At 46.1% G+C, this 25,180-nt stretch overlaps 1 long non-coding RNA gene across 1 annotated transcript in view; it reads left to right on the top strand.

The window, feature by feature from the left end:
- The window catches only part of LOC120495733, a 57,513-nt gene that overhangs the window by 31,740 nt on the left and 593 nt on the right, over positions 1-25,180 (top strand). The window contains exon 2 of the long non-coding RNA XR_005626135.1: positions 4,726-4,875. This is a non-coding gene — a long non-coding RNA (uncharacterized LOC120495733). The remainder of the gene's footprint in view (positions 1-4,725; positions 4,876-25,180) is intronic.

The following is a 25,180-nucleotide window of genomic DNA, read 5'->3' as shown; positions in this document are numbered from 1 at the left end:
AATGCTTTGTGAAGGCTTCAAACCCCAGAACTCTCTGAATTGCAGGAATTCTCTGATGCTTTGTGTTACCTTGGTTTAATATGGGACTGAACACCCCACTCCTTCCCCAAAAAAAGGAAATTTTACCACCCCAAGGTCAATGTGCCTCGAAACCGTTTGCAAAGTGAAAGGGCTTTGTCATTTCTGTGACATTTGGGATGTTCTGGGTTGGTTTCCAGAAGTTTCCTGGGTTTTTGTGCTCCTGAAGGCAGAGATGCTCTGTGGTGGGGAGAACTGGGAGAAGCCTCTCTCTCTGCACCATCAAGGTGTGCTCAGGTGGGGTTTAATTGGATGAAATTTCATCACTTCATCTAGAAGTAGAATTAGTTCTCTTCAAAAGGCTGCAGTTTATCAAAAAAGAAAAGCAAAGGTAACAAAAATCCCACAAAAATCCAGGCTGGGGCTGCACTCTCACGTGTTGGACCCTGTTAAAAATCCCTTTCCCAGGCATTTTAAACACAGGGAAGGTGTTTAAAATGCACAAAAACTGAGATGCAACTTGGAAATAATCATTACATTGTAGGTTTGCTCTGCCATCCATTGTGCCTTACCTGATGGGGTAATTACCACCGTTACAGAACATTTTAATTACAACACTGAGTCAAACTTCATGAAAGTGCCTTGCTACAAAAACGATATTAATATGCACAGAGATACTTTTTCTACTCGTATTTTCCTTCCTTTGTATTTTGCTGTTAACAGAAACCAATTGCTGCTGTCACATCCCCTGCTTGTTTACAAGTTTCAAGGTTTTCCCAGCATTGTGTGGAAAAGAGAAATATTTTCTTTCCAGACTTATTAGATTATCAACAGATGCTCGTTTTATAAACTTGCTTTGAAAATCTGACTGGGCAGAGAAACTGTTTGAGACAGCGATCCAGCAAACCGAGAGGGAGAAAAACTGCAAATTTGAGTCATTTAGCAGATTTACAAGTGTTTGCTCAGGGTGAGATTAGAAACGATGCTGGTCTGTGAAGGGAGCTGCTCAGAGCTGGGGAGTGCCAGCCTGAAACTGCAGAGTTTTAAATGAAACCATGCACCCCCCTCTGCTCCCGGGCTGCAGCTGAAAGCAGCAGTGCACAAGAGAAATCAAAATGAATTTTGTGGGCTGTGGGAAGTCCTTGCTGGAAGCTGTGTAAAGCCTTGTGCTTTTTGCTGCCTGTTTTGCTGAGAAATCAGGTGAAATTTGGCCATTTTGGATGATTGTCCTTCTGGTTTCAGCGGGGGTCTGTGATCATTTTTGCTGTATCTCGCTGTTGCTCACAGCCCCACGCCCCCAGGGCTGCCTTTACCCAAAATCACCACCTCAAATCTCATCTACAGCCCAGCCCAGCCTGAAGGCAGGAGCAAAATCCCAGGTGGGCGCAGGGAGAAGCCCTGGGATGGGACAGGAGCTGGATTCTGGACCCAGGGGCAGCCTGGGCTCTGCTGGAACCCAAGGCTGGCTGGTCACAGGTGTCCCTGGCTGCAGGGCAGGGCTCAGGTGGGCTCCCAGTTCAATATTTATACAGAATATTTATCAATTGGTATTCCTGCTTGTTCTAGGAGCACTGCTGCATACCCACAGGTGTTTCCCTTTGATGTTTCTTTAGTCTTTAAGATCAAAATCAGCCTTGTGCCTGAAATATTCTTTACAGGAAGTGCTGAGCCATTTGTGGAAAAGAGTTGGGTTTTCTAATCTGCATCCCCAAAGCAGGCTGGCTGAGCACCTCTCTCCCCCTGTGGCACACTCTGCCTATGGCTGCCTGGCTAGAATTTTAAAAAAAACCTTTTTTTTTTTTTGCAAGAAAATCAAAGAGCTGGTGCTGCTCTTGGCTCGTTGGTGCTTGGGCTGGTCTGTAGTGATGGTCACAGATCCTGTGCAGGGCTGTGTTGCTGTCAGGGGGGTGTTTTTGGGAGCCCCCAGCACAAAATGATGCCCGATGATGATGATGATGATGATGGTGGTAGTGGTGGCAGTGTCTGTGCCTGCAGGGATGAGATGAGTGAACACCATTTCCAGGAAGCTGTGGATGAAAGGGAGGGAGGTGGGAGATGTTCAGAAACAGAATGGTTCTCCTTGGAAGGGACCTCAGAAATCATCAGAGAACAGCCCCAGGCTGGGCTGGGGAGGCTCAGGTTGGACAGCAGGAGGAATTTCCCCATGGAAAGGGTGCTCAGGCCTTGGGAAGAGCTGCCCAGGGAGCTTTGGAGTGCCCATCCCTGCAGGTGTCCAAGGGATTCCTGGGGTGGCACTCGGTGCTCTGAGCTGGGGACAAGGTGGCATCAGGCACAGCTGGGACTCGATGACCTTGGAGATGTTTTCCAACCTAAATGATTCTGGAATTCTGGTTCCAACCCCCTGCCATGGAAAGGGAAGGGATAATTCTGAGTTTTGTGCCCTCACATACAGCCAGGCCAGCAATTCCAGCAGATTGCTGAAAATCACCAGCACCTCTGGCCATTGTGTTTTCATTTATTTCTGACTTGCTCCTTTATTGACATGGAAAACAACTTTGGAGAGCAGCTGATACAGGTCTTGCCGTTGAATTTTTAGCTGCGTGGGGTTGGTGTGTGAGAGCCTCACCTGATGTAAAAGATGCCTTTGATATTCTCCATTATCTCTCTGGAAGGCTCAGATTGTTCTTAGGAAAATGAAGAACAAAAATATGCACAATGACTCCATTAACTCCCTGGCAATTACGCTGCAGCTCTTTTCAGGATCACTGTGGAAAATTAGTTCCTTAAGACATGCCTAAAAACCCAGAAGGGGTTTCCTAAGCAATTAGGGAACTGGTTGGCAAAAAGGGATTGTTAAATCCATTGTCTTATGAAATCCATCATGCCACCAGGAAATAAAGATTTATGGCCATGCAGTTTATGGGAACCACATTCTGTGCCTCATGGCTTTGCTAGGGAAGGGGTTGTGCTCAAATTCCATGGTTTTTAAGGACACAGATAGAGGATCTGTTTTCTTGGAAATTTAGTGCAGCACACGAATGTTGGCTTGAAAAATGCCCATTTCCATTAAATGTCAACGTTGGCTTTGATGGAAAAGCAGCAAATAATTATTTTAGTTTGAGTTTCACATTGCAATTCTTTTTAAAGGGTTTGGGGCCTTTAAAAACAAAGCTGTTTAGTGCAATCTGCTTTTCTTTTGTTCTTTGTAGCCTCTGAGTTCCTTTGGCTGTGTAAGGAGTTTGTCCAATTCCCAGCATCCACATGGGTGCCTGTGGGAACCCCAGAGTGAAAATTAAGGAGGCTATTTCTGGGGCACAGGAAAAATGGAGAGTAAATGGCTCTGTACTTGAGAGTTTATATTATTCTAATCTTTTCCCAGTGTGAAATTCTCACTTTAACTTTCATGGGAACATCTTTCCCTTAAATACAAGTCCTCACTTCGGCTTTTACTGGGGGTATTAAAAATATGGCTAGGAAAGATAACACTTTGTGGCTGTGTAGTAGCTATTAAGGAGAAAAATCTGGATTTGAATGCTGATGGTTTGCAGATACAGAAATTGTACCACCTGCTGCTGGAAAACATGGAGCACCCATGAATATTATGGGAAGTGCTCTGACAGCTGCTGCAAGGGCAGGCTGCAGCAGCTGCTCACTAAGCAGAGTAGGAGAATATCAGCAAGGCACTGAGCTCTCAGGGAGAACAGACCTCAATTTTGCACCTTTATTAACAATTTGTCCAAAATGCCGTCCAAAAAATGCAGAAAATGAATTTTACTGTGGGCAGGAGCTTGCTGAGGTTACCTACACTCTGCTGCAAGCACTTTTATCTCACTTTTCTCCAACTCCTCCCAGAGGTTTCTGCACCTCTGCAGTGCCCACACGGTGTGGGGCTGTTTTCCAGCCAGGAATTCCCAGGATGGTCACTCCCTGGGTGCTTCCCTGGCCTCACCCATTGCTCTTGGAGCTTCTGATTCTCCTCTGCACCAGCCCTGAGCTGCACATCCTGAGAGGCGCTCGGGGCTTGTCAGGTGAACTGGTCCTGAGGACATCTGAATGCATTTCCAAAGTAATCCCCTGCTAATTAACACACAAACTCCTTCACTGTTAATAAGATAAATCGGTGTTGTCTTGATCTTATGCACAGTTTATGGTAATTTTAAGCCCTACAGAAAGTGGCTGCTTCCATGAACAAATGGGGATAATTAGCTGGAGATAGTTATTATGCAAATTGAGCAAGCTGCACCTTTGAGTGGAAGTGGATGAGCAGGTTGAGCATAATGCCCCAAATTTGGATGCAAATGGAAAAGCTGTTATGGCATAACCTGCCCAGGTTGTCCACGCTTAGGATCAGCTGCAGAAATTAATTTGGGAAATGAGCCCCAGCCATGAGCCCGGGCTGTTCTCCATCTCCAGGGGGAGCGTGGCTGGGCTGAGCATCCCTGGGTGATCCAGCAGGCACTTGGGGCATTTTCTTGACCAAAACCTCACTTCAATAAAATCAGAAGGTTTGGGCAGGTATTGATCTTTTGAGGTTTATTTAAAAAACTCTGACTATTTCGATAATATTCAATTTTAATGTTTTTACTCCCACATCTTTTCACTTGGGTTTATTTTGAATTATTATTTTTAACAGCCACACAAATGCTATCAATAGGCTGAAATGGAGAGGAATATTGTAAGACTGAAACATTCAAAACCTCAATTAATTTCTTTTTTCTTGGGTTTTTGGGTTGTTTTTATTTTCAGAGCTCACCACAGGACACCTCATGCATCTGCTCTGGTTTGGAACCGTGTGTGCCATCAAATGTAGCTGGAGCCCGTGGGGCTGGAGCAGGTGCTGACGTTGGCCAGGCTGCTGGGACCCCAGGAGGAGAGCTCTGGGCCAATTCCCTTCCTGTGAGTGTGTCCTTAGACTCACTTCTCCGGGAGCAGTTGGGATTCTGTTCATCTGGGCTGCCTCAGCTTCATGGTTGCTCTGAGTAACCAGGAGCTGATTATTAATTAAGGCTGAATACAGTAATTGAGAGCAACCTGCTTTAGACAGATCCTTCCTGTGAGAGGCTTCAACTCTGCTCCTGCTGCCCCAGAGCTGGGGACTCCCAGAACCTGAGGCTGGGTTGGGGTTGGAATTGGGATTGGGGTTGAGGTTGGGATTGCAATTGGGATTGGGGTTGGGGTTGGGTTTGGAAGGGGCCCCTGGAGAGCACCAAGTCCAACCCCTGCTCAGTGGGCTCACCCAGAGCAATCCAGGTGGGTTTGAATATCTCAGGGAAGGGCACTCCACAATCTGGGCATCTGTTCCAGGGCTCTGCCACCCACAAAATGGGTTTTTTCCACACGTTCAGCTGGAACTCCCCGTGTTTCACGTTGCGCTCGTTGCCACTTGTGGCTGGGCACCACTGAGAGTCTTGCCCTCTCCTCTTGGCACCGGCCCTTAAAATATTTCTGTGGTGATAAAATCACCCTCAGTCATCCTTTCTCCAGGGTTTGGAGTTAGTTCCCACAGTGGTTTGTGTTTTCCATTCCCACATCTTGGCTTTGGCACTCAGGAATTCTCTGGGTCAGCCCTGCCTGGTTCAGGCTCAGCTTCCCCCCAGAGCAGGAGTGGGAATGCAGAGACACAGCCCAGGGCCCCCCTGGCTTTTCTGGAAGATCCCAGGAGATCCTGGATGGCTCCTGGATCTCTCCCATCCCCACCCAGAGCAGCAGCTCCTCCACCCAATCACACAAATCCTCGCCAGGCTCATGAGTGCAGAATAAAAATGCCTTGTGATGTTTCTGTGGGAAGGAGAGGAAATCAGATGGATGCAGGATACAAATGAGGGCAGGACATCCCAGGCTCTGCTTCCCCGGGGGGAGGACACAGAAGTTATATTTACATTACACACGGCGTGCCCTGACTGTCAATATTGTGAAGCTCCTCCACACCGACGAAATCTCCACCTGAACTTCTCAAACTGTTTTATCACTCAATCTTTTGATTATCAGTGGAGGGAAAAAAACACCCCACATTTCCATAACAATAGCACTTAATGACCGGAGATGGTGAAAATCCAAGGTCTAATTTTATCCGTGGAAATAAAGATACCAGACGTCTCTGGCGAAATATTTGAAACTTGTTTTAAGAAAAGATGTTGGTGGCGAACAGATGGCCCCGGCCCGCCATCCATATTCATGAGTGCATTGATTTCATTATGCCTTCCCCTAGGAAACTCAGCTTTTATAAGTCTGCCTGGCCATCAAATTGAGCAGTCAGGAGCCCTCTGTCACAGCTCTGTTGCTGTAGAAATTGGGGAAAGTATGTGAGAGGCTTTAGCACTTTTGTCTTGACTTTTATCACCCAGCACCTGTTGTTTGGGGCTGCAGAGCTGAGATTTTTATCAGGTGGAACACACGTTGGCTCCTGGTGCATGAAGTGCCATGTTCATTTTAACTGAGGGGCTTTAATTCTGTGACATCCTTGTGCTGTTTAATAACTTCCAGAGGGCTGGGACCTACGGGCAGGATTTCCCAGTGAACCCCGAGCTGCCAAAATCTCTTTGGGGAAGCCCCTGGTGCCATTCTCTGCTTGATATATTAATTGCCCAGGATGAATCTTACAAAGCAGCGATCACTTGGATCACAAAGGGAAATAAAACATCCAGGCAGAAGTGCAAATGCAATTTGAAGTGCCTTTTCACAGAGGGAAACAGTTGTTAAGCACGAGTGAAAGCTGGGAGTGTTTGGAGAATTGTTTTTAATCTACTTTGAAGGCTTCTATGTGAAATTTGGGATTTTTAAGTTTTGACCAAAGAAATTTTTTTTCCTTTCTTTTGTCCCTTTTCCAGTGCCACCAATTCCATATGTGAGGATACACACTGCTCTCTCTAAATAGTGACATTTGGCTTTTTTTGGTACAACATTTGTGCAGCCCCAATGGAGCTGAGGCACCTCCTGAGAGTGAAGCCCACGGGGTTCCTCACAGAAAGTTTATTTTCCAGGCACTGATCCAGTGACGGGAGAGCATCCCTGGGCACTGGAGCCCCAGGACTGGGCTCCAGGGATGGGGACACTCCTGGTGGGAGCAGGGGGACCTGAGGGACTGATTGATGGCAGCCTGGGACTCTCTCAGCCCTGCATTCAGGACCTACCTCTTTTTTTAAGGCAAGTTTAGCAGCTGGTCCTTTGATTTGCAAAATGAGGTTTAGTTCTAAAGAATAGGCCAGGACTGAGGGGATTCTGTAGGTTTGGGACTTGGAATTGCTTTTATCTTCCTCTTTTTGTCACTTCATTCCTTTCTTTGGGGCCAGAAGTATTTTTGTGTGCTCTTCAAAAGCCGGGCTGCTGTTGTACTTGGCCTCCAAAGAGCCTTAAAAGTGCCATTTAAATTCAGATCTTTTGCAAAGCTTGAAGGGAGAAAAGTTTTTAAAGTGTTTCCTACTTGGACATAATCGATCAGTAGCAGGGAAAAACCCAGAAATGTTCTTTTGGGATCTTTGCTGAATGAAATTACAGCTGCCTGACACAACAGTTTAGGTGTCAGCTGAATCAAGACATCATTTGACCACGACAATAGAATGTCCAGTTTATAATTTTACTTCTTTTCTAGGAGTAAGAAATAGGTTAATATTCTCCCACTTGGTTTGCTTGATCAAGAGTGCAGTTTAATTAAATAAAATGAGCACAACCACCATTCTTTTTTGCATTATGGAACTGTCGGTTTAGCATTCAGCTCCCAAAGGGTACTCAAAGGATCATTTAATTTCAAAATGATTGTAGCCTTGAAATAACTTAAAAGGCACTAATACATTTAATCAAAGGAGGTAACTGGTAATAGAGGAAGAAATCATTCATGCATATAAATAACAGGGCTCCCACCAGGGTGGGAAGCCAACAGGGAAAATATTTAGGGCTGAATTGTTTCCTCTGGCCCCCTTCTGCCCATGTCTGAGCTAAAACACCTGAGGTGCTTTGTCACAGGCCCACTCTGGGGTTTGTCTGTCCCCAGGATATCCAGATGTGCTGCCAGCTGTCCCCAGGCCTGTCCTCACGTGTCACTTGTGCCTGATTTATCCACCCCGCTTGTGCAGGAGTGTTGTTCCTTTGTTCTCCTAAGAGTTCTTTTCTTCTAAGTTGTTCTTTAAGAGTTGTTTTATTTATATGTTAGATGAAGCAATCAGCCAAGCAGAAATATTACCACTATTGTTCTAGATTAGTTCTACGTGGCTCTGTTAATTAGTAAATGGAGTTTTATGTGTATGATGAAATAATGCAGGAGGATTTCTCCCCACAGTCTGTGTGACCAGCTGGGGACTCTGCTCCCAGATATTCCCAGGCAATTGAAGTCCCCATCAAGTGGCACTTATTTATATATTTTTCTATTCTATACTAATTGTTATACACATGATAATATAACATAAGAGGTTTCTCCCTGAACCTCTGGGCTCCTGCTGTGCTCCCAGCTCTTCCCAGGCAATTCAAGCTCCCATCAAGTGCAATTAAACACCTGAGCCACTCCAAACCTGTAAATCTTTTGACAAAACACCCACCATGAAGTTGTTCTTTGTGTACCATCTATAATCTGCAAATCTCTCAGGCTGCAGAGGCACAGGTGCCACTCCTGGGCTTGTCCCCTTTTTGGTGTCACACCTTCCCTGTGACACCTCGACCTGGTTTTAATTAACACTCATGGTTATTACATCCCTAGGAATTCCCAGAGACATGGAAACCTGGATTGAACCAGAAGGGATAATGCCACACCTGCCCTGAGTGTATTGTCCAAAATCCAGAGGTTCAATTTGCTTAATTGATTAAGCACAAATAGTTATGTTAAAAACAGCCCTTTCCAGGTTATCTCCTTGAATGAAGTTACTCTGGTAATTCAAAGGGATTTAATGAAAAATTAATTTCTAGGGGGAAAAAAAATAAAAAGGTGGCAGCTCATAAATATCAGATTCTTCCCATCTGTTGGTGGTGCATGACTCAGGGCTGTGTGTGCACCTGGGTAAAAGATGAATAACCTGCAGCTCGTGCCAGGAGAGCTTTTCAGCAGGCAGGAGCCTGATCAAGGTCGTTTAGGATTCCCACAGAACATAAACTTGTTAGAAATGCCACGTCAGGGGTGTTGGGCCTCCCTGGGAGCCTTCCCATGAAGGAGTGAGACTGAGGGAAAAACCTCCAGTGGCCTCAAACACCCACATGGGGAAGCACTGCAAATCCAACCTTGTGTGTTTTATTGATGCTGAAAGCTGGATTTGGGTGTGCCCCATCCCTGGCAGTGCCCAAGGCCAGGTTGGACAGGGTTTGGAACAACCTGGGACAGTGGAAGTGTCCCTGCCATGGCAGGGGTGGCTTTAAGGTCCCTTCCAGCCCAAAGCATTCTGTGATAACAACAACAACAAAAAGGGGAATTGTGGGGGGAAATTACAGAGATCTGCAAGACAGGGATGGGCAACACAGGCTGAGGGTTCCCTCCTCTCTGGAGAAGCTCTGCAGGATTTCTGTTTTCCCCAGTCCTAGTCTGGGCAGCTCCTTTAGAACATTTCTGCGTTTCTCCAGTCTCCTATTTTTAAGTACACAGAAGTTGTCTTAATGAGAAAGTGATTTCATGGGTAAAAATCAAGCAATTCCATCAAAGAGCTGGAGAAAGTTCCTTCCTGCATACCCATCACATTTCTTAAAGTAGCATTTAAGAATTTAAGACATTTAAGGCCGTGGATGCCTCGCCGTGGGTGCTCAGCCCCTTTTCTGGGATGTGCAGCCCCTGTTTGCAGCAACCAGCCCCAGAGCTGTCTGCCACAGCCTTGCCAGCCCCTTCCCTGTGTGTGCAGGTCCTGTCCCTCCCAGAGTGGGAGGATGTTGTTCTCCCTGGCATACTGTGAGTGGGAGAGTGGGAAGAGCCAGCCAAAAGCTGCAATGGCATTTCAAGTGAAGGAAGCTTTCAGGAGCCGCCTCTGACCCAGCAGATGTGTTTTAAATAATCCACATTTGCTGCATCCCTTCCCATGGGAAAGGGGGAAGTGCCATCAATTTTCTGAAAGTTGCTGTGAGGTGACTTTGCTTTGGTTTGGTTTGGACCATGGAATGTCTGGAATTGGAAGGAGCCTACAAGGACTGAGTGCTGTGGCTGTGCTGTTGAGTTGGGCTGACATCAGTGATTGATGTGTGCTGGCAGCCACCAGGAAGAAGTTCTGCTTTATGCATTAAAAGAGTTTTAAATTTAGGGTTTTTTTTTTTGGTTTACAACTCCCACTCCTCTCTCTGGGGATAAACAGGAAAAGCACGTGGAGGGCAGGGACCTGTTGCTTGTAGGGGAATTGGTTTGGAAGAGGTTTTGTCCATTTTTGATAATTTCTGCATGCCAGAGTGGTATGCTGACACTTCTGGTAAGGGAAATGGGTTCTGGTGGCCATAGTTTCTTTGGTTTTCCTGTTTGGCAGCTCCCACAGCTCTGCAGGCAGATGGGATTTCACCAGGTTCTTGCTCCCTGGACTGGGGGGTTCTGTATCCTTTGAGGGAATGGCCTCTGCAGACATCCCACACCCCATCCCAGGAAACCAGTGAATAAAATCATCTGTTAAATTAAGTCTTCAGTAAAGAAAGCTTTTAATGAGATGATCTCAAGTGTTTCTCCATGGAAAATAAGAAAGGGGAGTGCATTCCTCTTGGCTTTATTCCCACTCAGCTCTGTCCAGCAAAAATAAAAGCAGCTTTCTGCATTTCTGCATCCTTATTTACAGGGCAATAAAATCCCAGGGAAAAGCAACAGTGCTTCATAAAAGTACCAACCAAGCAAATGGAAACTTCTGGGATGGGCCCAGCTCTCAGATTGTTTGGAAGGTGCTCAGGAGCCGTGTGGGATGGTTACCTTCCAGCTGGTAGAACAAAAACCAGTGGACATGACATGAGCTCATACAGGTGGAAGATTTTCCCTCTGGGCACTGCCAAAGGTTTCAGGGCAGATTTTTCCAAAGAAACTTTCCATCTGAGGCTGATGGTGTTTTATCTTGTTATACTAATGGAGCTTTGGTTCTGTCTGTGGCACACCTCTGCTGTGCTGTGGCCACCTGGGCCCTGCCCAGCCCGGGCTGTTGACAGGGGGTGGTGCCTGACAGGTCAGGTGTGTTCAGGTGTGCTTTGGCTGTTCCTGAGGGATCAGGTGTGGTTTGGCTGTTGATGGTTCAGGTGTGCTTTGGCTGTTGATGGTTCAGGTGTCCTTTGGCTGTTCCTGAGGGTTCAGGTGTGCTTTGGCTGTTGATGGTTCAGGTGTTCTTTGGCTGTTCCTGAAGGTTCAGGTGGTTCAGGTGTTCTTTGGCTGTTCCTGAGGGTTCAGGTGTGCTTTGGCTGTTCCTGAGGGATCAGGTGTGTCCAGGTGTGCTTTGGCTGTCCCCCCAAGCCCCGTGGGCCCATGCCAAGGCCACACGTGTCACCTGGGCCCTGCAGGTGCTGCTGGGGTGGTGCCCACAGGAGCTGACTGCAGGAATGCCCCTCCTTAGCCAGATAACCCAGGCTGCATCCATCCCCAGAATTCATTTTGTGCTCCAGCAAGGCTGGAGCCCAGAGCAGTGTTTTGTGCTGGAGCTGCTCTTCCAGCACACGCTGCTGCTCATCTGGGGAGCCCTTGCAAATGATTGAACATTTTCATCTCCTTCCTGCACCTCCTCCCGTGGATTCCAGTAATGTGCATCCAGCAGAGCAAGTGGACTATGGCCCAGGAGGGACTCGGGGCTGTGGAACAGTGTCCCTGCTGTAATTTCTTTCTCATCTTCATCTTCTCCTGCTGTATCCCCTGTCACTCCACGCTGGGCTGTTCTGAAGCATCATTTCCATTCCCAGCAGCTCTGTTCCTGCAGGCTCCAGCCCAGGCTCCAGCAGGAGCTTTGGAGGCACTGCTGGCACTGCCAGGGCAAAGCTTCAGGCTGGGTGAAGAGAGGCTGGTGCTGGGGGCGTGAATGGGAGGAACCTGAGGGCAGGAGGAGCAGGCAATGCTCCAATGTTCCCTTCCAGTGCTTCCCCTCTGGGAAGCAGCTGGGTGGTTTTGTGGGGCAGGGGGGCTGCAGCTGCTCTGGAGAATTCCCTGCTGGGAAGGGGAGATGGGGAACATTGGGATTTATTTGGGGTCTTTACAGTGTCCACAGAGCAGAGCAGCCATAGGGACCCCGTTAGGATCAACCTGGGCTCCTCTGACCTTCTCCCATGGTCCCAGTGCCACCAGAACCCAAATCCCAAGGAGAGCTGCTCCAGGGAAAGGAATTGTTCTTGTGGGGGCTGAGTCTCTCCACGGGGAACCTGAACAGCTCCTGAGCTGTCCCCAGGCCCTGCTGAGCTGGCACTGCCCAGTGCTGGCACACAGGGCTGGGCTGGCTCTGTGGGGTTGTGCCACTGTGGGCAGGGCAGTCATTCCCACCTCTGTGACTTGTTCAGTTTTCACTCTAAATCAAATTCCTCAACAGCACCAATTTCACCTCTGTATCATTTTGTCCTGCAGACACCTTTGTGCAGGTGTGTGTGCTTAGAAAATGAATTTATTGTTGCATTGTTGAACGTGGCAGTCGGGTTATTCCTCCCTCCAGTAGGGTCAGAACCTCCCTGAGCCTCAGGACTGGAGCCACTCCTGCAGTTTCTGGTTTCTTGCTCTCCTTCAAGCCTGTCTTCTCAACGCCTGGGCTCAAATTGCCTGTTCACAGGGGCTGAGGCTGCTGCCTCTCAAGGGGGGGTTTTTTAGGTTCAGTTTGTTTGGGTTTGGGTTTTTCTTTTGAATCAGTCAGCTCGTTCTGCACTGAACTCAGTGGATAGAAGGATTTACTTCCTAAACCTCAGGTTTATGGAGTTTTACTTCCTAAAACTTCATAGTTTTAGAGCTGAGCCCTCCCAGCAGCAGGGTGAGCTGTCCTTGGGGACCTGGCTGTGCCCTGCCTGCTCCTGCTGTGGCAGTGCCCTTGGCTTTGTCCTTGTTTCAACTTCATTTGCAGAGCCCGTGGGAATAACTTGTGGCTCTCCTCCTGCAGAATGACACTTTGCCAAAAGGAGACACAAGAACTTGTTTAAAAATGCAAACCAGGAGACTTCCTCCAGTCCAACACAATGATTAACTATCCCAGCTTACATGGAATAATTGCAGCCTTTCCTCCACACTCCCATCTTGGCTTTGTTCTCCCGAGCATCACCTGGTACATCTTCACTATCACGACACTTCCTTAATGCACAATTAGAATTAGAACACCTTTTACAGCATTCTATATAATTAAAAAGCCAGGCCTCCTCTGAAATAACAATATTCTGGCAAGTGGTGTGGCACAGATGAATTATTTGCTGGCAGGTTGGGCTGTACATCAGGCTGGAGAAGTAGGACAAAAGTGTTGTCACTTTTCCTTTGTGCTTAATGCAGATTTGTTTGATTCCAGCACTGGACAGGGAAAACCATGATTCAGGAAGCTGTGTTTCAATAAAATGCTCTGTTGAGGCTCTCACCTTTGTCCTCCACTGCCTTTGCTAGGATTCCAGGCAGAGAAATGGATTAATTGTTGGTAAAGGGGACAATTGCAGCCCATGGAATCCCCACGGCCCTGGGGAGGAGGTGGCTCCTGCTGGGATGGGATAAATGAAAGCAGCCAGCTCCCAAAGCCTGGCATAATCCCCGACCTGAGTTGAAAGATGCTGTTGTGGGCCTGTAAAATGTGGTGCCATAGAGGTATTCCAGCTTCCACTTCAAGATAAAATCAAATTTCTGCTCCCTGCAGTTGTTGAGGAGGGAAGAAATGTTGGCTCAGAACTCCAAAGACAGATAAAGGCATTATAACTAATTAAAAAACAATAAAAATGGCTGTGATTAAGGCAATTTTAGCATTTGTGAGGGCTGGGAGGAAAGCAGCCCTGTGCCTGGTTTCAGGGCTGATGCTGGGCAATGCCTTGGCTGCTGTGCTCACCTTCCCTCTCTATGTCAAAGTCTGAGTGAAAAGAATTTTTTTAGTCTCACTTTAAGTCCAGAAAGTCTTTACAGTGAATAAGGCAGCACTTATAGGTGGTTCCACACTAATTGAAATTTCTCCATTCCACCCCACTTTTCCACCCCTTCCAAACCTTTCTCTGTTTTTAAACTGCAGCGAGCCCTTGCCACGATGTAAAACCCCAGTGAGAATAGTGGTGATCTCCTGCTGACCTGTCTGACACTTCTTACAAGGCACAGGCTCACAAAACATGGAAACCTGAGCCGAGGGAGCCCCTGAAGCTTCCCTGAAGGCTGTTCTGGAGGGCAGGGCTGGTGCTCCCGGGGTGCAGACAGCCCTGCCCTGCTCCTGCTGCAGCCTCCAGGGCATCCTGGGGAGCTGGCCCAGGCACTGCCGTGGTGTAGGGAGCAGTCAGAGTGCTGGGAAAATGGATTGAAAGGGTTTGTGCCCCCCTGGAGCGCTGCTGTTTGGGTTTGGAGGGGTTGTGCCAGGCTGGGGGTGGGCATGGCTGTGGTTAGAATGTCCCTGCATTCCTTCAGGGTGATCAGGTGTCTTAAAACCATCTTTATATCCATCTCTATATCCATCTCTATATTCATCTGATCTTGGGGTCAAAATAAATTAAAATAGAGGCACCATTGAGGCACCATTCATTTCCTGGATTTTTAATTTTTTCCTTTCATACAAGGAATCAAATCCCATTGTACCATTCTGGCCTGATGGATTAAAACAAACCACGGCTTATTTGTGCTCAGAAACCCACTCTGGTGTCTTTTGCCCGATATAGGTACTCAGATTTTCTCTTAGGGTGGGGTTGATGAAGTGTATTTTGCTGCAGTATCAGCTGCCTGATAATTTAAATTCCCTTATTCCATTATGGTGCTAAGCAACATTTTAACGGATTGTGAGTTTCCTTTTTGGTATGGGTGCCTGGAGAGTACGTAGAGCCTTTATAATAAGCTTTAAATCTAAATAAAAAGTTAAGTATATAGCACTCTCAGTCTTCAGAGCAGTGGAGTAGATTTATTTAATCATCCTTTGTGAGGCAGGCCAGCAGTTACAGCCCTGCTGTGCCAGGGGGGATTCGGCAGCAGGGTGAGCGACTTGCTGTGCTCAGGAGAAATGTCACTGCCAGGAGGGAATGTCACTGCCCCTAAATGAGCCCAGTTTGCCATCAGGGCCTCTTGTATTTGTGGGGTTCCCAGATGAGGAAAGGAATGATGGATCTGACTCTGTGTTCTCAGAAGGCTAATTTATTATTTTATGATACTATATTATATTAAAGAATTCTATACTAACTATACTAAAGAATACAGAAAGGATACTTACAGAAGGCTAAAAAGATAATAATAAAAACTTGTGACTTTTTCCTGACACAGCTTGGCCCCAATTGGCCAGTGAGTGAAAACAACTCACAGCACAATCCAATGAAACAATCACCTGTGGGTAAACAATCTCCAACCACATTCCAAAGCAGCAAAACACAGGAGAAGCAAATGAGATAAAATTACTTTCCTTTTTCTCTGAGCTTTCTCAGCTTCCCAGGAGAGACATCCTGGGCAAGGGGATTTTTCCAGAAAATGTGACGGTGACAAGTGCGCAGCCCTGGCTTGGTGCAGAGGCTGCCCCTGCTGTGGGATGGAAGCAGAGGCACAGATCTTGCCTTCCTCCCCTCACCACGGCTCTGCCCCCTGCCTTGGGAGCCCTGCCAGGCTGAATTACCTGCTGCTCTACCAGCTGGGTTTGGGGTCACAGCTCCCCCCCTGCACCATTCCCCCCGTGGCTGTCTCCAAGCCCAGAGCAGCCCTGAATGCCAACGGCAGCTCTACCTGGGCTGGGCTCTTTAATCACCTCATAAAAGAATGGAAACAGATACTTAATGAATCAAAGTGCACTCAGATTAAATGATCAGAAATTCCTAGTTAATCACCAGAAAGGAAACTAATTAAATTACCATTCAGCTTTTATGGGGGCCTTGGGATGGTAAGCTGAAATAAGTCCCTTCAATCACTTTTTTCATTAGATGGGACAGGCATATTCAAGGTTAGTGAAGATAAATGTGATGTTCTTTGCTTGCTCTTGAAATTATAGTATTTAAATATCATTTTATGCTTCATCACCTCCTGCTAGACCCTACGCAGACTGCAAGGAGAGGCCCTGGCAGAGACAGCTGAGCAGAGAGTCACAGGGAGGGAAGGCGAAAATTGGGAACGCGCAAATCAGGATTTAAAAGGTTTTCATTTAATTATCATTTCAATTTCTAATTGCATTTTACCTTCAGGAATAAGGTAGATAAGTGGTACTGCCAGGTGATGAGATGCTAATTCCAGCACTGCCTCTGGCCCTTGGGAAGCACAGGGTGGTTAAAGGTGGTGTGTGATATCTGCTGCCTGCCATGGCCACCCAACCCTTCCCACAGCCAAAAGGGCAAGAATTGTGGAAATTAACAATATTAGCAGCAAAAGAGCAAATTCCTTTATATTTTTGGGCAGTTCTGTGTCCCTGGGAGCCACCACCAGCATGGTGACAGAGCCTGGGCAGGTAGGTCAGGTTCTTGCTCCCTCCAAGGCTGCAGCACTGGAGTTGTCACCCAGCAGGTGCCTCCTGCTTCCCACTTCATCCTGGGCTTTTTCCACTTCTTTCTGGGCTTTTCCCACTTCTTCCTGGGCTTTTTCCACTTTCTCCAGGGCAGGGAGTGGCTCCCTGCCAGTTATTGCCAGGCTGAAGGAGATGTTGTGCCAGGGGCTCTAAATTTCAGGTGGCAGTGGCTGCTCCTTGCTCCATCCTCTGCCTCCCCTCCTGTCCCCAGGGATTGTGCCTTGCCCAGAGCAGCTCCCCCATCCCAGGGACATTCCTGTCCCAGCGCTGCTGTTTCACAAACAAAAGCTCCCTGAATGGAAGGGAAATCTCCCCGTGCTTCAAAGCCAGAGGTAAATACAGCCTGAAACACGGAACAGCTCCTGGAGAGAGGAGAGAGGGAGAAATCTTGGTTTAAGCATCAGTGTGTGTATTTTGGTATTCCTTTTTTATTTTCTTTTTGTTATATTTCTTAAAGCAAACCTTTACAGGCTCACAAAAGTGACAAAAGATCCAGTGATATCCCTTCAGTTCCCTGAAAAGGAGGATTTTCAGCAGAAAGTGAAATCAGTGAAATCCTTTCAGTTTCTTTCTTAGCTTTTTAACAACCATACCCGAGGTTTCTGACACCCAGAACTTGCTTGAAAAGTTAAGAAAAGAAAACACAGCTGCAGGGTTTTAAAGCAGGGCACAACCAAGTCAAAATAATCTGACTATAAAATCTGGGAGCTTTTCATTCACAGGGAGGTTTTCCCACTAAGGGAGATCCTGAGAGACAAGGTCATTGAGACTCCTGGTTAAATTGGTGGGGTTTTACTTAAAATCATAATAAATGTCCTTTTGTGGGGAATTATCAACTGTGACAATATTTGCCAGCTGAGCCCACAGAGCCTTGAAGTGTTGCTGATTTTGTTTTCTATTAATATGGGTAATTATGTTTACTTTGCCACTTGGGATCCTATCATCATTGAAATAATTAGTGCATTTCCAGATACTTTGATAGATCTAAAAATTTCCTCTAAAAGCCTCCAAATACAAACACAGAGAACAAGGAAGGAGCATAATTATATTATTTCTCAATTTAAATATTTTTAGATCAGTATCAACATTGGGAGGGGGAGTGGCACATGGGTTTGGAGTGGAGCTGAATATTACAGAGAAAAAACTAACTCGTGTTCTTGGAGAAGGGATAAAAGACCTGGGGGGAACCTGGAGCAGGACTGGCAGCTGGAGCCTTCCTCCCTTCCAGCACCTCCTGTCCAGCTCTGGATGAAGGGAATGGCTCCAGATGTTCCTGCAGCTGCTGGGGCCTTCCCCACTCCCTGATGCACGAGCTGCATCGGGGCTCGCTGCTTCCTTTGCAGAGAATTGCTCTTTTTCTCTGCTTGGGATGTGTTCTGGAGTTTGTTTTCCACATCTTTTCTTGCTTTGCACCCAGAGTAAAGTATTCCCAAAGAGTTTGGGTGAGCCCATCATTCTGGTGACCAAGAACTGCAGATATTTTGGGGGCACGAGGGATTCTCCATTATAATCCATTAAACCAACTTTCCACACACTTGTTACAGTGGGGACAAACTTTTTTGGACGCAGATATCACCTTGGATTCTCAGAGATGTGGTTACAAACCAGAATTCGTGTGGCCACAGCCTGTGGCTCTGTGTGTCCGCACTTTTCATCCTTCCTCAGTAACGAGCAATTAGCAATTAGTGAGCTCAGCACCTTTCGGGAGAGAAGGGCGTGCTGAGCCCCTGGGGGATGCTGCAGCCTTTCCTCAGCACATTCTGCTCTGAAACTTCCCAAGGACAGGCTCTGCTTTGGAACTTCCCAAGGAGAGCACGGCCCGCAGGATTTAGGGACAGGATGTCACCCAGGGCTGCAGAGCATCTGCTGCTCCAGCTGTTCCAGCTGTTCACCCCCAGCTCTGTGCCCCACAGCGGCTCCCTCTGCGTGCCTGAAGCTGCAGGGGGATGATCAGAGCCTCACCTGGGGTAGGACACACCGGGGGATTCCTTAACCCCTTCCTGGGCTGCGGGGTCCCAGCAGCTCTGCTGATCCCAGCCGGCTTCCATCCCCTCGGAATTAGAGAATCAAAGGTTGAAACCTCCTTGAAACTCAGGAAATGAGGAGAGATCCCAGCTGAGGGTCTCATCTCATTAGTTACTGGTGAAGGAAAATTGAAGCAAAAATGTTTTGCCTCATGATCTAATTCCTTACCTGGCTGCTGTTTTCCCTGGACTGCTCAAGCTGGCTTTGTTTGATTTCAGTTGGAAATCGTAGCAACAGGCACCAGAACATCCCTGAGGAGCTGAGTGCCTTTTCCCTGGTGTGTTCTTTGTTTCAGAGCAGTGCTTGTTCATTATGGCAGAGGCCTGAAAATGATGATTTCTCTTTCTGACATGGTGGAGGTGCCAAAAATAATCAAAGTCCAGGAACACACCGGTAAAACCCTGAAGCAAAAATGTATGGCTTTAAAGAAGGTTTAAAAAAATAACTTGGATCTTCATCTGCTGGATTTTCCATAATGGAAAAGAACAACTAACAACCCAAAGCAGGGAGAGTAAGAGATCCACATCCCAGCAGGCCCTAAACCAGGCTGCTTAAAATGAACCCTCTAATCTGCATTGCAGCTCTCATGTTGAATATTCACCGGGGCCAAGGGGCACCGCAGCCTCTCCTGCTAATCCCAAATAATCTCTTTCATGTTCAGTGGGATCTTGCTCCCAGTTACTGACTACAGAGCCAGGGCCACGAGGAATTAATTGCAGGAGTCGGATGGGTTTTGTAGCTGCCTTGCCCATAGCTGCAGGCTATGGCTCGTGCTTTAGGCTTTTGATCATGTAGTGATTACACTGGCATGATTTGGTGAAACTTCCAGGATCTGCTGGAAGGCCTGATTAGTGTAAATTAAGATATGTGGGGTGAAAAGTGTGCAGGTACCAAGAGTTTCCAAGGAAATGATGCTGGGAAGTGGTGGTGGTAATTCACTTGTTTTGTTTCAAGGCACCAAGTCAGGTTTGGGGAGAAAATAATGCTGCAAAGAAGAGGCACAGAAGGTGGCCTGTAGGTGCATTTTGCAGAGCTGTGGTCCCATATTTTGTTAATTATGCAAGTGTAGGTGAAAATATTTGTACATTGTATAAAACTATCCTGTGCTGGTCTCTGTCCTCCTGCTCTGCAAGCGAAGTTTTAATGAAGGTAAATATAAAGAGACTGGAAGAAAGAATTTAAAAAAAACCCAAAGTCAAACATTCCTGAAACAAATTGCAATAGCAAGGCATTTTGAAGTAACCAAAATGTTCCTTCTTAAAACCTGGAGACTGGGAGTAACCCAACAAAGCCACATTTTGAACAGAAAATTCTTGGGCTTTCCCCCCCTGCTGCTCTCAGGGGAGCTGGGGGGAGGAAGGATGCTCTGGGCACTCAGGATTTGCAGGATGCTGCTTGGAAAGGCAGATTTTCCCCTTGGGCTGCTGCTTCCAGCCAGGAACAATAAGGAAAATAGATGATGTTAAGCAGTTATGTGCTAGAAGTGCCTCATTTTATTTTATTCCCCTCCAGAAAAAAAAACAAAACAAAACAAAAAAAACCCCAAAAAACCCCAAACCCATGTTTTCAGGGGAGTAAGTCTGTTTAGGAGTGAAATCCTCCTGGACAGAAGCCAGCTGGAACCTTTCCGTTTGGTTAACTGGGAGGGGTGGGAGCAGCAGGGCTCCCTTAGGTGCTGCTGCTGTCACTGTCACACTGGGGGAGGGTGAGATCTGAAATCCCTGCTGAGCTGCCAGCATCCCCCTCCAGCACAGCACTGCTGCCTGAAGGAAGCTGGAAATGGATTTTGTAGTGGAGCCTGGCTGAGGTGAAGAGAAAATCCAAACCAGGAAATGCTGGGACCTGTGATTGATCATTAATTGGTGATTAAATCAGAGTGAGAGAGGTGTGTGGGACAGGGGAGAGCACAGGGACAGCGTCAGACCAAGGTCAGGATAATTCCACTTTCCATTCCAGGGGCTCTCCTAGAATAAAGTTTTATATTCAACAAACTGGGCATTGAATCCAGTTCCTAAAACACACCCAGTTCTTGCTTTATTAACGGGGGTGTGGTTTAAAGTAGTTTCCACTCTTCTAACATATAAGAAAAGTTGGAAAAAGCTTTTTCTTTGCACCTAAAATTTTAAATTGTGCCCAGACATGGTGTGATGAATGGACCTGGAGGTTTTGCTGAGTGAATAAATCACAGGGCTGATGTTTGAGGAATTGCAGGAAGGCATAATGAGTGAAGAAGTGATGAGTTTCATAAATGTCACCTTGGTTTCAGCAGCACAGGTGAGGTGGTTTGGTTTTCCAAGGATTGATTGCACTGGCTGGGCTGTGCAGTGTCACATGTGCTGAGCACTGAGTTTGGGAATTTTAATCCAGCTGCCCCACATGAACCAGCTGTTCAACACTGCCTTCCCTTAGGAAAAAAAAAGTTTATTTTCTTTAATTGTTATCAATAAAAGAAAACAATCAATAGCAGAAAAAAAGTGGAGAAAATACGTGGAAATGGTTGAATTTCCTTGTTCTACTTGCCAAAAGCCCAGCCCTGGCCTCAGGCTGACCCCTCTGAAGAGGCCAGAGGAGCTGTGGGCCTGCCTGGCAGAGAGCACAGAGCACAAATAACATCTCTTTTCCTTGCCCTGAACAGAGCTCTGCCCAGGAGAGACCCGCTAGAAATATCCCAAATCATTACATTAATTAGCTAATGCCTAAAAAGGGCTCTGAAAAGCGTTAAATAAATAGGCAGCAGTGTTAATATTATTTTTAATAAATAGAAGAGCACATTCCATAATGAAGGCTCGTGTGATGAGCACATTTCTTTGTGTAACATCCCACAGCCCTTAACTACAGAAGAATTAAATAATAACTCATTATTTCAAGCTTGGGCTTTAGGCACTGTATAGAGGTCAGGCTTTTATTTTCCTGAAAAATAGGTTAAAAATTCAAGCATTTTTTCTATTTTTCTCTTCAGGAAGATGAAGGAGGGCAGCATGACAATGGCCTGCACCTTATACCCACTGCTCAGACACATAATGGGGCTGGGAGGCTTTTCTCAAAACCACTCTGCTCCTGTATTGAAATTCTGCCCAGCTCCCTTGGAATGAGATACAAAGGTGGATAAAGAAATCTGGATCACACTGATAAGCTCCTGAAGTGAAGACCAGGCACAATAGAGTGGAAAGCAGGAATGTTATGTAAGTGCAATACTTTAATTGGAAAGGAAAACGTCCTCACCTTTTTTTGGGAGCTGCTTCCCTCCTGGATTGTGAGGGAATGGGAAAACTCAGGGCTTGCCTGCAGGGATTGGCTTGCCTCCTTGCAGTCAACAGGATTTCTTGATTTATTTAGCTTAAATTTTGGGTTTCACTCTGAGCTGTTGGATCTGAGGGGGTTCTGTCCCTTCCCTGCCCCTCCGTCCCCTCCCTCACTGCTCAGTGTTTAGAGAGAACTCCTTGAATTTAAGATCTACCAAGAGGGAGGTGTGGTTTAAAGCAAAGTTTCCACTCTTCTAACATATAAGAAAAGTTGGAAAAAAAGCCTTGGGAGGGTGAAGGAGACTCCTTGGGGAGTCTGCAGTGGGGTTGGGATCCTGCATCCTCCCCTCCTGAGCAGCAGCCCCCACTCAGCTCCATCATTATCCCTGAGACAAACGAAGCAGCAGCTTCATGCTCCATCTGCCATCACTCAAATCACCTTTTGTGCCCTTCCCAGAGAGCCAGAGCTCAGCTGCAGGTCACCTTTGCAGAGCCAGGTCCCTCAGGAATTGCTGTGTCTGAACCTGCATCTGACCTGAGGGAGGCAATCAGCGCCTGGAACCGCTCCCCACAGCCCCAAAGACCACAGTTATTTCAAATAATGCTGGATTATGCCCCATAAATTCAGTAAGGTGACCCAGGAGTGTTCATTAAAATTTATTTTAGCCACACTTATTGTCACTTAAGAGCCTAAACAAGGAGTGATGGTTCTTGGAGCAGTAACAGTAAATTCTGGTTACTGCAAACACAAATGCCTCATTACATCCAGTCAAGGTCTATTTCCCCTTTACAGCCATAACTGCAGGAAAGCATTGTTTTTAATTTATGGAGAAGGATGCACTGGAATCTTGGCTTCCCTATTTACATAAACACAGAGCCAATTAATCTCCTGTAAAGGATCCAGAGTGGAGGGTAAAACGTACAGAATTCCAGGGTGCCCAGGGCACCTCCCTGTGGGACAGCCCATCCCGGGGTCCTTTAATGAAAATCTGCTCCAGAGATAAGTACAGACAGCAGGAAAATGGACCATTCCTTATTTTAAGTGGAATTTTATGCTCTGTGATCCTTTCAGTGAAAGCTCATGTGTGGATTTTCATTTTCATTTGGATTGGGGTGAAAGTCGTGTCAGAGAAAGAGGAACAGCCCAGGTAGCAAAACCTGCTGCATTTTTATTGCAGGATTATTTGTCTCATCTTCCCCCCCTGTGCAATGTTCTGTGATTTACCACAAAATCTTTCAGAGCAATGCTGCAGCATCCATGAGGGAGCTCTGGATGGAAAATGGAGCTCCAGAGTGAGGATTAGCCCTGCTGGATAAGCATCTTTAGGGTCTCACAGTTTATTGTGCTCCTGATGGATTACCCAGCTATATTCTGCTGAGCAGCCCCTGACCTCCAGGTTTTCATGTGTTATGGACAAAGGAGAGGGAGGTGCAGCCTGGATGGGCAGAGGGCAAATGCAGATAACCAGGGAACAGCCCCTTTTTTTGGTCCATTCCTCCCAAAAAACCTAATTGTGCTCCACAGAAAATGAATTAATTGCACCAAGTGAGCAACCACGCGGGTCAGCAGAGGAAAGGAGCCAATTAAGGAATATTTAGATGCTGTAAATATTTGGAGAGCAGTGGCTGTTGTGTAAATCTCTGCAGATACAGCAACTTTGGCAAAAAACCCTCTTTCTCAAGCTGTTGCCTGAGCAGGAAAGAAATGCTGGTGGTTTTCAGAGCTCAAAGCAGGACCTGTGTGTTCCTGAGCAGGGAGAACAGATTTGCCTGTCCATTGATTGAATTTCACCTGAGAGTCCTTGAGCAATACCAGGAACAAACTCCAGGATGTCACAGCAAAACCTCATCTTTGCACATGCTGACTGCTTCCAGAAGGAACTAATTCTTGCAATAATTCCATTTTTTCCTGCTGTCCCCTAAAGCTTTGTATTTTCAGCTCAGACCTTTAGCTCAATCCCTTCCACATCTCAGCCTATTTTATTGTTGCTGCAAGAGATAAATTTTGGATATTGCTCACATGAAATATCTGATGCTATTTTTTGATTCCTTGGACATGGCACAGCTGTTCTTTGCCCTCTCTAGGACTTTCAAGATCAGGAATTCAATGTATCTTCCAGGGCACAGCTATTTTTTAAGAGGAATTTTCCCCATAAAAGGTTTTGGCACTAAAAATTGTGGCATTCTTGTTGTCTCTTCTGAGAATCAGAGGGGAAAAAAAAAAGACTTTTGTATTTTTGTGGTCCAAATGTGAATGTGTAATTTTGCAACTTGATGTTGTGTTTGCCTGGAGCAATGGAATCAATGGAAAGCAGCCTTTGGAAATCAAAATGAAAGGAGGAATTAATATTTATTTTATCTCAAGAGTTCTCCAAATTGTTGTTATTTTAGAACCTGATTACTTTTTAGAATTTTACAGATTGCTGGTTTTATTCTGTATAGTGAACTCGTTATTTAGGGGCCATTCAAGTGATAAATTCTTGTTATTTCTTTTGGTAACTGAAAAGTTTACAAGGGCCCTGTTTCCAAAGGATTGGTGCTGTAAAAAGGATTTTCCAGCTTGTCCAACTCTTTCTGGTGTCATTCCCAAAAATCTTCATCCCTGCCCTGACCCCATTCCTGCTCAGTCAGTGGCAGCTTCTCTGTGCACACAGGGCTGGGCTTTTTCAATTTTTCATTTTATTTATGAAAAAAAACCCAGTGAAACGGAGTTTAAAAAATGTTAATTTTATTTAATTGTTATCAATAAAAGAAAACAATCAATAGCAGGAAAAAAAAGTGGAGAAAATACATAGAAATGCTTGAATTTCCTTGTTCTACTTGCCAGTTCCAGGAGTATTTTGTGCAGTCATTCCAGGTACAAAATTAACCTGCAAGTGTCACTTTGTCCTGGAAATAGTGGCCTGGAAATGAGATATTCTCTGATAGGAACACATTCAGTGCAGCAGCATTTACATTCCTGAGGGAAGATTCACAAAATCCTCTTGAAACACCAAAAAATCCAACTTTTGGTTCTTCTTGAGTTGCTCTCTTTGTGTCCTGAATTGAGTGAAGGCAAATGATTATTCTGCTTTTCTTAATCACTGCAAATAATTCCAATAAATGCAGCTGAAGATCATTGCCCTGCCCTGGTGGGGCTGGATGCATTACACGCCAGAGCTTTCAGCCTCCTATTGATTGATTCTTTGCAGTGGACCTTAAAAATCCATTAAGGAAGAAGTTGGATGATGTGAATTAATTCTAAATCCTTTGTTGCGAGGAGCAGCTGAAGAAGAAAAAAAAAAAAGCCCTTTGAAAACCATTAATCATAACTCCAAATAGACTGCTAACTTGAAAATAAACTTTACAGTAAACTGGAGAACAAATCCAAGGAAGGTTTAAACTCCCTGTCCCGAGGTGCACTGAGGGTTT

This window comes from Passer montanus, unplaced genomic scaffold (genome assembly GCF_014805655.1).
Source record: "Passer montanus isolate IOZ18808 unplaced genomic scaffold, ASM1480565v1 scaffold9, whole genome shotgun sequence".
Classification (NCBI taxonomy): domain Eukaryota; kingdom Metazoa; phylum Chordata; class Aves; order Passeriformes; family Passeridae; genus Passer; species Passer montanus.
The sequence above is the reverse complement of the archived record's forward strand: the minus strand, read 5'-3'. Positions and strand labels throughout refer to the sequence as shown.